The sequence below is a fragment of the Calypte anna genome, chromosome 26 (genome assembly GCF_003957555.1).
Source record: "Calypte anna isolate BGI_N300 chromosome 26, bCalAnn1_v1.p, whole genome shotgun sequence".
In the NCBI taxonomy this organism is placed as follows: domain Eukaryota; kingdom Metazoa; phylum Chordata; class Aves; order Apodiformes; family Trochilidae; genus Calypte; species Calypte anna.
The window spans coordinates 1,640,382-1,650,493 of NC_044271.1; positions in this window are offsets into that span (position 1 = coordinate 1,640,382).

Sequence of the window (10,112 nt, forward strand, 5' to 3'; positions counted from 1 at the left end):
TTATCCTAAGCTCAGTTAGAAGCTGAAGAGTTTTACCGTTTTTAAAATACCAGAAAAGCATAAAAAAAAAAAAAAAAAAAAAAAAAAAGGACAAATTAGGATCCTGTTACATTGCTATTAATGGAGAAAAATTCAATGGAAGTCTGTAGAAGCTTCTGATTTACTCTTGTCTGAGATGGGATAGAAATAGCCCAAAGAATCTCATTGCTGCTGCTCGGATTCATCTGCACAGCAGAGAGCTATTAATGCTCCGTTTTTCTTGCCTTTGGTCAACCTGTCTTGCAGGGCAGGAGGAAGCTGGATTATGCCTGCAAGTGTCCCAGTGTCATGCTATGTCAGATAATGAACTGTGGCTAAATTGGATCAGCTTTTCAGTTGCCAGCCTCTCTGAAACCCAACAAGGAGCCAGGACAGCAAGCTGTGCTTTCAGCCCAGTGTGCCAAGAACAGAGCTTCTGCTCTGATAACCTGTGTGCTGCTGTGTTAGAGCTATTGTGGGGGTTGCAGGCAAAAATCATTGTTAAGCTGGAAATTGGGCATCTCTGTTTGACTCAGTGCTTCCCCCGTGCCCTAAAAATCTCTGGTCTGGTGCAGATCTGCTGTTAAGGAAATAGAGAGCAGCACCTCATGGAGCTGCCTTTGGGATTCACTCCTGACCAGATCATCCAGCTGATCCTGGTGGGTGAGGAGTGTGTCTTGGGAAGCATCTGTGCTCCCTGGAGGAATGTGGAACAGACCCTTATGTTGGACACCTGAAGGCTGGTGTTTCCATGGAAACTGAGGGTTTGATCCAGAGTTCCTGGACGGACTTGCCCTTGATAGCAGGTGCATCAAACCTGGAAGTGGAGAGGACTCTCCAGCTCCAGTCCTGCTCATTTTCTGTCTGGTTGTGGTGCCTGGTGATGGGCTGCCCCTTCCCTGCCCTGTGCTCAGCAGTGCCTTGAGGAACAGCCCCTGTGCTCCCAGTGGGCTCTGCTGGAGGTGTTGGGATGGGATCCCAGCTCCAAGGGCACTGCCATGTGCTGTCCATTGGGAGAATACCGGGGGGCCCCCAAATCCCCTGTGGCTGGTGGACAGCTGAGCCTCTTCCCTGTGCGTGTGTGTGGAGCTCAGCCCAACACCGAATTTTCACCTTTCAAACAGACCAGGAGCAAAACCCCAGCCCGGGGACCGGGAGGAGGCTGTGGGAAGGGAGGGGGCTGCAGGGCACGCTGAGCTGGATCTCCACTGGCGTTCCCGGGAGCCTAATCCTGTTAATTCAGCTGTCCTGCTCCATGGCTAATCCTGCCAGCGGGAGCGCGCATTATCCCCTGCCCGGGAGGGTTCCCCGGCCCCTCCAGGCACTGTGCTCACTGCGGGTGTTTCCAGCCCCGTTACCTCCTTCCCTTTGGGCAGCCCGGGCACTGTGTACCTCCCGGGAGGGTGCGAGGCTGGGTGGGCTCCTTGGCTCTTTCCTGAGTAGCTGGAGGTGGGCAGGCAGCCCGGCACCCCCGGGCGCTGTGCTGGGGATGGATGGAGCACGGGGAAATCCCGGATTTCATCCCTTTGTCCGCTCCCGGGGCTGCAGCGTTCTATGGTTTCACAGCCAGGGAGTTATTTTTACTCGTTACCTATGCCTCCTGCCAGGCTTTAAATGCTATTTTTCCTCGCGTTCTCCCTTGACTTCTGTGATTTCTCCTGACCGGGTTTCACCCACTGGGGTTTGTTGCACTGGTGGCTGCCTTGGTTTCTTAGAGGGCTGTAAGTAGTTTTTAAAAATAAGATTTCTACAAAATAAGACATTTTAGTGACAAAACTCTTTGGGCGTTATATGATTTTGCCCATCCCTTCCCTAACAAGAAAAACATCTAGTGCTGATGAATAAGAAATATGTCAATGGAGCCAGTAATACAATGCATGGGTGTTTCTAGGAGCTGTGAAGTCTCACACCAGAGAGGAGGTGAGAAGATCCATGGGACACCAACAGTGACAGGTACACATATGATTTCAGTGTGCAGCAGCCCTTGTTTTGGGTCTGTTTTGTCCCTTGGATGATTTAAACTTTGGCCACAGCCAGTTCTCTGAGTGGATGCCAGAGCTTAGCCCCAGGAATACCCAGTTCATCACTCTGCTATAACCTGAGACAGTGGATCTGGGGTTAAAAGCCTGAAGGCAAGCTGATAAATGTGTGTAATATAAACTATTGAAAGGTAAAATATTCTGAAAACACTGGAGAAAGTAAATACAATAAATTTGGGGTGACATTTCTCCCTAACTCAGGTTTTCCAGCAGCTCTGCCCAGCCATCTAACAGCTCAGAACTCCCCATTGCCTCCAAAACATAAGGAAGATACTCCTGGAAACCACTTTTTCTTCCACTGTCCCCCTTTATGGGGGTGGCAGGGCCGTGGCCAGGGCAGTGGGAATAGGGGTCTGGGTCCTTGGTGGTGGCTGTGCAGAGCATGGGAGGGCTTGGGGAGACACCGAGGTGCCTTAAGAGCCTCAGCCAAGCTGCCCTGTGCTTTCAGCATTGTCCTGCTTATCGAGCAGTGCTAGGGCACTCCTGAGGGTCAGAGCTGTGCCGTGGGTACCCACTGGTGATGCTGTCTGTGAGCTGGACCCTGCTGAGCTCCCCAGGGTGAGCATCCAAGTGACCGTGGGAGCGCAGCCCCGGTGGGGTCCGGCCCTTGGCTCCTCACCAAGGTGCCTCCTAACAATTTTTGCCTAAATGCTTTGCAAATCAGCCAGCAACCAATTTATCCCTGAAGTATTTTGGAGATGTCACTCTGAGAATGTTAATGGCACATGATTCACGGGGCCCTGCGTGCTGGAACAGGCAGAGGGCTCCCGGGGAGGGCTGCAGGGACAGCACACGGGGGGTCAGTAATTTATTGGTGGTGGATCATCTCAGCTTCCAGACCATGCTTCCCCCTTGCTCAGCACGACAAACTGGGGGAGAGGTGAGGGTGGTGAGGATATTGTGCTTAAATATTGTTATTTTTGGATCAAGTTCCCGAGCCCCTAAGCCCCCCCCTCCCCCAGCATTAAACACAGTTGTTTATTGGAGCTGACAGTAGAAACACAAGCAGTGGTCGGTCGCTTCTGCAAGAGTAGTGTCTACCAGTGGTGGAACGAACATGACAGAGCTGATGACTAATACAGCTTTGAATTTTATATGCTTCCAGCTAACAGGTCCCATATGTTCCACTGCTGCAGCCTGAGGAGCTCACCCTGAATGGTGTTGGGCCCCAGGGCTGGCTCCAGGACCTGAGTCCCCAGAGCTGTCCGTGGAGCTGGGGCAGGGCAGCAGTGTCACTGAAACAACTCAGTGGCACACATAAATCACTCTTAGTGAAAATGTGGGTAGTTTTATTGCAGAAGCTATGGCAAGGACCTGGGGAGCAGTTGAACCAGGACTCCAGCAGGTGTGGACCAGGTCCTCCCAGGGCACCAGGCTCCTGGCTGGCTGTTCCCACCTCTGCCCATGGGTGCTGCCACAGAGACACTCACACAGCTGGAACAAGTTCCTTCCCAGGACCTACAGCATAAAGAGCTCATCGTGGAGTAACTCCTGACAATGTGTGTGCTGCTACAAGAGCTGTGCTGATGCAGAAGTGGGGGAAAGCTTTTTTCCTGGGCCTTTTGTCTTCACCATTTCTGGAGGGACTGGTGCTGCCTTCCTGTCCGTGTGTTGCTGCTGAGGGTGAGTTTTGGTTTGTTGCACTTATAGAAATCAGAACCATCCTGTTCCCCTCCAAGAGAAGAAGGAAGTGATGGGAAGGCCACTGCCTCTTGCAGACAGCGTCTGCGGCCAGGGAAGTGTTTCCCACACTTTCCTCTGTGGTCTCACCTCCCGGCACATCTGCTCCCTCCCCTTTGCCAGACTTGGCAGCTGGTGGCTCCTTGGGGCAGCCTCTGGGGATGCTGGGCATGCAGGCACAGCTGTGGGCTGGTGCTGTTCAAACAAGCATGTGGCATGTTCCTGAGTGGCTGACTGGGAATCATTGCCCAGCCCAGGAGGAGCTGGGAACCCCAGCCAGGGGGAAATGGAAAGCAAAGGTGGTGGTGGTTGGCATCTGCCCCCGCTGCCTGACATGCCAGAGCCTCATGCCCTGCCTGAGCCCTCCTCTGCTCCCAGGGGAATTTTGATTTCTTGTTTTCTGGCTGATGGAGGAAGCTTTGCCTCTGGGTGCTGCTTTGCTCAGTCCCTGTTTAAACTCCTGGCTTCTGGTGGGCAGAGGTGGCCCCGGCAGTGGCATTGCCAAGGGTGAGCTGTCCCTGCAGTGAAATTCCTGTTAGTGTCTCCAGCTAGTTCCCATCTGTTACTTCACTCACGTGATTTATCAGCCAAAGAAATTCCTGATATAAACACAGCATTATCAGAATTTTACTCCAGGCTTGGCCCCTGGATCCCCCGCCAGCTTTTGCTGGTATTGCACTTCTGTTACAGCAATCCCTCAGTGAAAGCGAATCCCCTGGGAGCTGGGGGGCTGGGGTGCCTGGGGTCAGCCCTGGGGAAGGGCTGTGGGTGTGATCTATGGGGATCAGCTGTTCCCTCTGCAGCCAGGACCACAGGGATGTTTTGGCGTCGTGGAGAGCACCAGGAAAAGGACCCGTGGCAAATGGGACCACGTTGCCTGTCCCTGTCCACACAGATCTGATGCCAGCAGCACCCGGGGTTCATCCCCTGCTGCCACCATCACCAGCTGGAGGAGGAGGAGAAGCTCTGGAAAAGATGGAGAAGATGACTTCTGCAGGAGGGTGAGTTGGTACCCACGTGTGTACATGGCCTTGTGGATGCTGTGCTGGGGAGGAGCTGCCAGACCTAGACACAGGGTTCTGGGGGCATCCCATGAGTCTGGGCAGGACTTTGCACAAGCCAGCAGCAGACCTGACACTGCTGCTGGGTCATGAGCACATTGCCACCAGCTGCTGGCCCAGAGGTGCTCAGTGGGGAGGAGCTGATTTAACCCCACTCCCCATCAGCAGCAGGGCAGGGGCTCACTCATCCTCCCACGGCTGAAGGTCACTTGGCTGATCTCACACCCCTGGGCCATAGCACAGCCCAATCCGTGCTGGAGTCACAAATGGGATGGTTTTTCTTTACAGGGATGAAACGAGGAGCTGGAAGGTCCCCGGCCCTGGCCCTGCGTGTGCTGGCACCAGAGCCCCCCCACCTCTGTGTCCTTTCTCTGCAGCCGGTGACAAACCCAGACCCTTCTTTTACAGGAGGAATCTCATCCTATAGTTGCGGGGAGCCCCTGTGTAACCCCCCCACCCCACCCGGCGGAGCTCGGGTGGTTCCGGGAGGTGTCCCGGGAGGTGTCCCGGGGAGGTGTCCCGGGGACAGGACGGACCCGCAGCGCTACCTGCTGGCTACCGGCCCGCGGGCCACTGCGCTGGGGACAGCTCTGCGGGGGGACCCCAGCCCTGGGGGGGTGCTCGATCTGACACAGCAGCTGCCAATGCCAAGAACTCCAGGGGGCTCCGTGTTTTATTTCCAGAGGCATCTCCTGACTCCTTCAAAGGCAAGGACAAAATATTGCAGCTTGTCCCACTGTGGTCCCTGTCTGCCCCTGTCTGACCCTGTATGCCCCCAGCTGGGATGAGGATGCTCCAGGGATGGCTCAAGTCTCCTGTACCAGGTAGGTTTCAGAACAACCTTTTTTATTTTTTTTTTCCTGGAGCAGCTGTGGGGCATTTTAAAGTATAAAATATATTCTTTTTCCATCTATTTGGGCAAAGATAATTTGTTAATATAGATTCCCTGCAAAACTTTAAAGAGCTTTTATCTTTTTTTTTTTTCAGTCGGTGGAAGCAAAAGTCATTTCCCTCTCTGGTGCTGGGTCCTCTGAGCAGTGTTCCAGCTGGGATGGCTCTCCCACACCCAACTCCATCCCGCTGTCAGTGTACTGTCCTCTGCTTGATCTTCTCGGGGCCTTTCAGAGCCATAATCTGTGTTTATTCAGTGGTGCACCGTTCCCCCTTCCTCACTGGTAGTCTAATGTCTGCAGGAGATAAGGACCTGCCCGTGCACAGTGAGTGCACGGTGGGTGCACGTGCATCCATCCAGCTCTCCATCCCTCTTTTCTCCAGGATTTTGTCCGGATCTTTCTCTCCCCACCCCATGGATTGGGTTCCCAGGTGGGCACCCTGGGGTGGCTGTTATGGATGGGACACGCGCCCTCCTCCAGCCTCACCCCCCTCCTCCCTCACCTCCTGCCCACCTGAGGGGACCCTCACAGGGAGGGGGTGGCTGTAGGGTCCCCCCTGGCACAGGGATGGTGGGGACAGTGTAGGAAGAGGGCAGGATCCCCCCGCTGCTCCCGGGGGAGGCAGCACAACAGTCTGCAGCCATCACTCGCGGGCGCGAGCTCTGTGTTTGTTTTTGTAATCCCCCTTTTTTTTAATTGTGATTTTAGTGGTGGTGAAAGGTGCTGGATTGACAAGCTGTGGAGACGGAAGGGCCTCTGGACTCCACTGAAGTTTACATTTACAAAGGACACAGAGAATAAATAGAAGACAGTGTTTAGAGTCCTCTGTAGACACTTCAGACTTGCTTATAATTCTGCAGCAATTCCACCACCTCTGGGGTGATTGATGCTCTCTATAAAGTCTTGCCTTAAAACATTTTCCTATGTGTCAGGGGCAGAAGTTTATTACACTTTACCAAAAGGGCAGGATTTGTGTTGTGCTGAAGGCTGAGTCCTTCCCAGCCCCATCCTCAGGAGAAAAAAAATAATCAGAGTGCTGGAAGAAAAGAGCCTTGACCCAAAGCAGGCGTGTGGCTTGTGGTCAGCCAGGTCTGATGCTGAGTTCTCCATCTGTGCTGCAAACAGGGTGGGTTTAGCAAGTTCTCATCAAGCTGCTTTTTTCTAAAAGCTCATGCATTCATTCAGGGGAAACAGAAGGCATCTGCTTTCAACAAAGAGGAACTGATATTTCTCATTTAGTCCCAAATATATTAGAAAGAGACTGCTTTGGGATGGAGCTGCTCAACAGGCTGCTGGGCTACACTTCTACTGAAGAAGTGACTTGGGTTTCTCTGTTTAAGATGGACAATTCAGGGCAAGGAACCAGGGTTCCCTTTTCACCCTGGGGCTGCAGGAAGAACAAAAGTGATGCAAGGAGTCACTTGGTGCATCCCTTTCAGGGATGAGGGCCACAGGCAAGGTGATCCCCACCCCAGGGCGCTGACCTTCCCTTCCAGCAGCTCCTTTGCCTCCAATATCATCATTCATATAGTGCTCCATTTCTTTAAACACTTTTTGAACAAAGTCCACAAAGTCCACCCACATTTCCAGCCCTTTGGCCCTGGCTGGGAGCAGATGCTGTAATGAGTTGCCTGAAAGCAAATTAACGGGGTGCTGATGTGAGGCTGATGGCATTGGCCAGAGCTGGGGCTCCCATCCTGTTGTATCCCCAGGATCAGGCTGTAACCCCCCCATCTCCTGCCACACAGCCATGGCCACTGAACTCACAGTGTCTGCCTGCTTTTGGATGTTTTGGGGAGAACCTGACCCTAGTTCAGCTATCTGTCTACTAAATCTCTGCTCCCTCCCTGCTTTTGTGCTGGATTCACCTTTTTTTGCTTTCCTTCCCTCAATACCCTCAGGTAAAAGACAAATTGCAACACACAAAAAATGACCCCAGTCACTTAATTTGAACCAGAGGAGACAGTGAGAGTCTGGATACAGAGCTGGATTTATGTTTTTCTTTCTGGAGGCACCTCCTCCTCCAGCAGTGGCTGTCGAGTGGCGTGAGCAGCATCTGAAGCAAATTGTGGGTAACCTTTCATACTGCAAGGCTCTTCCAGCAGGGTTTGCCTGTCCCAGGGACATCTGCAGCCCTCATGTTGGATTCTGGCAGCTGCTGAGCCCATTGTCAGCCAGTTCCACAGCTTCAGCTGGTAACAGAGAGAGAGAGAGGGGCTGCCAGGTCAGCCCATGAGCACAGAGCCACACGTGGCCAGGAGCATCCCCACCCTGTGCTGGGAGCTGTGGGGACAGAGCATCCCTGCAGCATTCCAGGAGGGATGGGGAGGGTCTGTTCCTCTGCCCTAAGCTGCAGCACTTGTTCTTGTCCCACCTGGTGAGCTCCTGGGCTGAGCAAATGTGTGCAGGTCCCTGGGCCACTATCTGGAGCTGGGTGAAACTGGGTTAATAATGGCAGTCTCACCTTGCCTGCTGATTCCAAGGGATTTTAAAAGTTGTTTTATTTTATATGACAACATGGAAAAATGTGAGTGATGCAGATCAAAAAGAGGAACTGGGAAGCTTAACCTCTGGCTCACAAGCTGCTGGACCAGCAGCTCAGGGATGAGAAGACAAATGTCAGACACCTGATTCCTGTGCTGCACATCATACTTTAGAGATTTGTTAATTAGTTTTTCCTAGATTTGAGGAGTTTGACCTCCTAGGAGTTTGACTAGTTTCCTAGTTTGAGGAGTGCATCAGTCATGGGTGGGTTTTCTCTTACACATGGTTGGTGGTCCCAGGGCTGTTGGGGTGTGGGGGGGAGAACAGTCTGCCCATGGCTGCAGGTTGTCTGTGTCAGAGCAGAGGGTGGGTTTCACCCCAGGTGAGGTGTGGGGGGGCCATGTCCAGGTTCTGACCGTGCTGCTGCCATGCATGGGTGCCCTGTGTGCATTCCTGTAGCTCCCTGGGCTGCAGGGATCCCCAAAACATAGGACACAGAGCCCATGGAGGGGTGCTGGTGAGGTACCCCAAGCCATGGGGAGCACCAGCACATCAGGGTGATTCCCTCCCACTCGGGAGGTGTTTCCCACAGCCCGGACATCACGACTGCACAGCCCTGGGCACATGTACAGAAGGGAACCCTGCAATGTCCCTGTCACCCTGTCCCTTCCTGCTGTCCCCTTCCCTCCAGTTCTCCAGCTCATTTTCTGATTCATCATCAAAATCATACCGTGACCCAGCAGTGCAATCAGGACACTTTATAAAACATTTCATTCCATTTCATAACCCCTTTCCATAAACCATCCCCAGCGTGTTTACAAACTTCCCATCTCTTGTTTCCTGCCTCTCACAGCAGACTCTGGCGGAGCTGTGGCACCCAGGGCAGCACCCATGGGAGAGCCTGAGGAGCTCACTGAGCCTGCAGTGAGCTGGAATTCCCTGGGGACAGGAGGAGTGACAGTGGGTGTCACCACTGTGGGACACTGCAAAGCCTGGCCCTGTGGCTCAGTGGGCTCGTGGCAGCCTTGCCATGGCCCATACTGAGACCTGGATAAATCCCTGCTCCTGTTTTAGCTTGGAGCATTGCTCCACTGCCTCTTGGGGCTTCTTTGGTTGGTTTCAGTGGAATGGAAGGAAAGTGGAGGTTGCAGCATCCTCAGCACAGCTCCTACTCCTACTGCCTTTTACAGAAAGTAAAGACAAAGCAGTGGTTCCAACCCCACGGGGTGTGAAATGAGCACAGATAAGTTTTATCCAGGAGGTCAAACAGCTTCTAACTTCCAGCCATTCAAATCCAGGCTGCTTTCCCAGGAGCTGCAGCCAAGGAGCTGCCTGGGAGGGCAGCACCCCGGGTGCCAGGGTTTGGGTGCTGGCAGGGCAGGGCTCACCCTCTGCAGGCTGAGCAGAGCCCGGGGCTGCTGGCACGGAGTAACCCTGTAACATTATCAGCAGCAAATGGCCCTCAGTGTGTCACTTATAGGAAGCAGAAAAACAAACAAACCCTGAATAATAGCCAAAACATCTTTTGTGGGACTTGCAGCCTTCTGACTTTATTTAAAAAAGAAGGAAAAAAGTAAATTTTCCCTGTCAGAGAATTGCTATCATCACGCAATGGCACTTAGGAATATTATAAACATGGGTGTCAGTTTATGGGGCTTTATGAGGTTTTCCTGCAGCCTTTCCTCCCCAGGCTGGGCTGTGAGCCTGGCAGGGCAGCCAGGGCCTGGGGAACCAGGGGTCACTGGGGGGTTCTGCAGACATCAGGGCTTCCCAGCAGGGCCCCATTCCCCAAAACCTCCTCCTGCCCCTCACTGCCTTTCCTTGGCCATGGGCACTGCTCACCCCGTGCTGGGCTGGCTCCTTGCTGGGGCTGCCACCCCCTGCACAGCTCTGACACCTCCCCAGCAAACCCCCCTCCTCATCCCACTCTGCTCCTC